This window comes from Mus caroli, chromosome 2 (assembly GCF_900094665.2).
Source record: "Mus caroli chromosome 2, CAROLI_EIJ_v1.1, whole genome shotgun sequence".
NCBI classification, from domain to species: Eukaryota; Metazoa; Chordata; class Mammalia; order Rodentia; family Muridae; genus Mus; species Mus caroli.
Genome location: NC_034571.1, coordinates 42,166,160 through 42,171,647, shown reverse-complemented (window position 1 = coordinate 42,171,647; position 5,488 = coordinate 42,166,160).

Here is a 5,488-nt window from a genome sequence, read left to right as displayed (position 1 = left end):
AGGCCCATTGGACTTGCAAACTTTATATGCCCCAATATAGGGGAATGCCAGGGCCAAAAGCATGGGAATGGGTGGGTAGGGAAGTGGGGGGCGGTATGGGGGACTTTTGGGATAGCATTGGAAATGTAATTGAGGGAAATATGTAATATAAAATATTAAAAATTTAAAAAAAAGATGGATAACAAAAAAAAGCAAAACAAAAAACAAAAACAAAATAAAAAACAAAAAACTTTGCCATTATAACTCTTGATGCTGTTAAATGAAAAAAAGAGGTGTTTAGTTGGGTATTGTGGCTCTTTTCTATCAGCATTTGAAGGCTGAGGCAAGAAAATCCCAAATTTAAGGCCTATCGTATTAAAAGTGAGTCACTGTCCACATCCCATTTTCGAAAATCTACCATGTCCAAATAATCAAAAATAAAAATTGCATAACTGAAGATATAAATAAATGCAAGTGAAATGTACACAAAATGTGAAATATTCTAAATGGTAAATTTAGGAGCTCAAATATAGAAGTACAATTGAGCAAGCTCTTCAGAAAAATTTTTTGAATGTGTGTGGGGACTTTTCATTTAGAGGACTGCTAAGCCCATTTGGTCCAAAGTTAAACTCTTCATTCCCAGTTGTATTTTTCACTCCTTTATGCTCTGCTTTTTACCCCTACTTCTCACTAAAATCTTGCTTTAGACATGCTTCAATAACCATGCTATTACTTTTTAATTCAATCTCAACTCAATGTAGACCGAATTCCAGTGTAGGGTTGTTCCAAGACAAAGAAGTTATATGTCTTCAAAATATTATTACCTTCAAAACAAGCCTTGTTGTGCTTTGCACTAAGATGATAGGAAACATTTGACAATGAAAATATTTCAGAAATCCCCAATTTCAATGCACACCACTGTAGTCACTGGCTCCAGTGTATAAAACTGTGAAGTCATTCTGAAGAAATTTCCTTGGTTAGAGAGCACATCCAGGGTAGCTCTTTCTGGTACCCTGGTATTTCAAAATCCTTAGCCATCAGGATAACTTGCTCAAATAGGGCTACCTAGAGAAAATTTTTCCCCAAAATCATTTGCCCCATTATGACTCAGCAAGGTCTAAGGGCTTGGCTAGTACTTGATGTGGCAGCAGAAGGTTGCATAGCTTGTTGCCTTGCAAACAGGAAAAAGGTAAATTATAGGTCATGCTTTAAGCAACTTTGTTATTGTTGTTGGGGGATGGAACTCTCATGGAATCTCATGCCTAGAGAGTTACTACAGGCAACCTAGTAACTGATGAGAAAAGGAGAATTAGCCCACCCTAGGGATGAGAGCCCTAATGATTATCCAATTCCAAGTAGATAATACAGAAATAATATACATACAGCCAACAACATAAACAGCAACAGCAATAACATTATTGGTATTGTCTTTGTTCACGTCTTATTCACACAATCATATTGTGGGAGAACCATGGGTGACTCTTCCCTGCCATTTCTAGAAGACAAAATCTTGCAGTTGAATATCAGGTGTTCTGGCTCTTATAATCTTCCTTAGATATAAGAGTTGTACTGTATATAAATCGTTGTTCCTGAGCACCCCACAATCAGTTTTTCCATGCATTTCCAGCAATTGTGGTTTTCTATAATTGTCTCCATCTACTGCAAAAAAAAAATTCTTTTTTTGATTTGGGGTAAGACACACACACATTTTTGGGTATAAGGGTAGGTATTTTAAATGCACTTAGGAATCATACTTCCTTATTAAAGTGCCACTAGTCAGTTCTCCTCTCATATTCACGACTTCCCTAGTAACAAGTAGTAGCTGGGATTCCAGTACCAGCAAAGACTTCCTTCCTGTTGCATGAGCCTTAAGCACAAAGAATAACTTCTAGTTTCTGCCACACTGTAAGTGCCACTATTGCACCTTTAGGGCCATTTTACCATGATGGTCACTGTAGTGGTTCATTGTCATTATAGCTGGGTAACACTATTGATTGCCCCCACCCTGGAAGTGTAATACAAACCTTCCAGTACTGTGTGAGCTCCTTGTATTGGAAGACGATTTTTAGGTTAGATCTAAGTGTTATGTCAAAGCTTCATAAAGGTAATTTCAGCTTCTGGGAGACAAAAACAAGACAAAACAAAACAAAAACAAACAAGAAATGAGCAAACATAAAAACAAAATAAACAAACAAAGCAATAGTTCAGCAATATCTTATAGTGTTTTGGGATGCTTTTATACTGCCTGGACTATGAGGGGATTTTTCTAGTGCCTTGACTGTGGTTTTTGTTGGATAGTGGATGGTCCTTGGGGATGGAGTGGCATTGTAACACTAATTGGTACTTACATGAATTATACATGATTTTAGGTGAACACAAGCCAACAAAATTCCTTTTCCAAACATTCTTACTTTTACTTAGTTCTCCTCCCTGACCTTTGGAACTGACTTCTTCCTCCTTAGAAAATAAAATAATCATCCCCCATTTATCCCAGTGTATCTTCATATACCTTATCCTGTTATCCCCCCCACCCCCCACCTTGTTCGGTGCTTCTTGCTTCCTCAATACCTGTTTACTTCCCTGGTTCTGCAGTAATTCCAGATCATATCCTCACTTTTCAAGATCCAGAGTCAGAATCCACAGATTAAAGAGAACATGGGCTGTTTGCTTTTTCAGTCTAAAAACTTTGGGAGGTAGTCAATGTTCAGCAGGGTCAGAGACTCCATGGGGAGACCTGGGAACATTAGTTCAGAAGCTGTAAGGGTAAAACCCAAACCTTATAAAACGTCATCTATTACCCTTCCTCTATACTGCATATGCCAGCAATTTGCAACATTCTCCACTAAAACCTTCAGGCAATGAAGAGGATGAACCCAATAAAAGACCACTGAGCTACAAATGACAAGATTATAGAGAAAACTGCCTACTCCCAAGGCATACGAGGCAGATGGTGCACTAAGGGATTAGTATTTGCTTTGCTGTGTTTCATCTTAATTTCTTCTCATCCTAACATTTTTGCACTCATTCCTCCCTTTAAAATTGTGTCTGGTTACTCCTTTACACTATATGTTGAATAAACAAAACTAAACATTATTAGAGTTGATTTTTGGATTGTAAATGTGAAAATATTCGAACATTTAAGATAATGGGACTTCCGAAGTTGTTTGGTTTTGTTTTCTTCTTGTTTTTGTTTTTGTTTTTTCAAGACAGGGTTTCTCGGTATAGCCCTGGCTGTCCTGGAATTCACTCTATAGACCAGTCTGGCCGCAAACTCAGAAATCCACCTGCCTTTGCCTCCGAAGTGCTGGGATTAAAAGCATAAGCCACCACTGCCCTGCTGTAACTTCTGAAATTGGATTAAATATATTTTATCTTATGTTTTGGTGAAAAGCCTTTGGAGTCCTAAATCAATATCGATTTACCTATCTTGCTTGCTTTCTTGCTTTTTTCTTTCTTGCTTTCTTTTTCTCTTTCTTTTACTTTAAAATGGATTATTTTTCATACAGTGTATTCTGATTATGTTTTCACCTCCCCCAACTCCCCACAGATCCTTCCCACTTCAACACCCAACAAAATCTAAACCTTTTCTTGTTCTCTCTCATTGAAAAAAAATTAGCTATACTAATACTACTAATAAAATACAATAAATAAAAATAAACAAATTTGAACAAGCCAAACAAACAAACAAACAAACAAACAACGTATCAATCATAAATGCCTTGTTAGTCTCACACTTTGAATAACTCAGTTCTAGGAACTATTATGGCAGGCTTTGGAAATCTGAAAATGTACAACTCACAGAAAGATGGGACACTGTGGGTGGTACTCTCTCTTTGTCTCTCTCTCTGTCTCTCTCTCTTTCTCTCTCTCTCTCATATAGTCAAATATATTTTCAGTCGTATAGTGTAATTACCATAAAGTGAGCTGTTTGCCATGACATGCATATAGACCAAACCCCTGAAATAGGAAACAGAGCACATCTCCCACCTTTATATAGTTATTGTCAGACAATATACCATTGTAATCCAAACATCAATACACCAAATGGTAGTACTATTATTCTTCCTTTGCTTCCTTCATAGATTCTCCCACACATCACCCTGACCTTTCATGTTTCACACTTCTTTATCTTCAGTCTAGAAATACCCAACAAATAACTTATCTTCTTAACACTGGCAGAAAAATTCTTCCATGGCACTTCATCATTTATTAGACTTCATATTATTTCCAAAGCCAAATGCAAATGCTAATATTTGCTTTTTGGCATATGAAAATCACTCCATGTCTTTGGGTACAATATCCAAATACCACTGCACATGCTTCCACATAAATTGTTATTTCTTATGAGTAGATCCATGTTCTTTATTTACAAGTCATTTTCTTATATCTATTTCCTCCTCCTCCTCCTCCTCCTCCTCCTCACATGCCCATTTCCTCAGAGCCTTTGCACTGTGGAAGAACTGAGAAACTTCAATAATATATGAATGTGGAGCTCTGTCATGCAACTTTCCCACTTACACCCTCCACTCTCCTGTGTCCTCAGATTGGAAAATCACCTAAGAAACTTCTTCAGGAAAACCTATGGGTGGGCAGTGATATGCATGCTCTCACAGCCTGTTAGCCTTTTGTATCTTCTCTGTGAGTTTCTCCATATTAGTGGAATTTCTATGTTAAACGAAACCCCTTAAGCTTCAATATATGTATCACTTGTAATTATATCACTCGGGGGAGTAGCAGATATTCTTCCAAATGATGATGTTTCAAGTAATAAATGATACCTTTTGACTAACCTTACTAAACCTCCCTATTGAAACTCAACAGATGCACGTTGCACAATTAGGTAAAGAGGGCTTTCAGCATGCTACAGATCTGATCTGAAAAGGGGCAACACATAAGAGATTTCATGTGTTGAGAGGCCTAGGTGGGGTGGACAAGGAGCCTTATGTGAGTTCATGAATGAGAAATAACCTTTCCAAAAACTCTACATTAGGATACTATGTCAAAAAGAAGCCATGAGGGATGAGAGAAGAAAAAATAAATAAATGAAGAAAAATCATGGCAATGACAGAAATAAAACAAGATTCTTTTCCCACATGAGTCATTTAGAATGCAGATTTTTTTAAAATAAGATAAGTAGAGTTCCAAAATGTAGAGACAATCAGGGCCTTTGAAGAATGGCTGAGGTAGAATTGAAGTTATACAAATTATGAACTCACTATTTGGATAGAGAATTATAATGACATTGGATATCAGTTGGAAATAGGTGTAGTTTGCAATGACGCATATAAATAATATTGCACCTATGAAATACACATGGTTAGCAGCATATGAGTAAGAAATAAGTCACAAATGATTGTGATAATTTACTGAGTGCTATATGAAGTTGAATATCCGTTTTGCTTATTATTTTTCTTGAAACTTCTCTTATAAATGTCTTCCGCTGAGTAGGGCCACAAGCCTCTTCCGGTCTGAACAGCACCAGGGTAGCTAGAGAGCAGGGTCGGCTGAC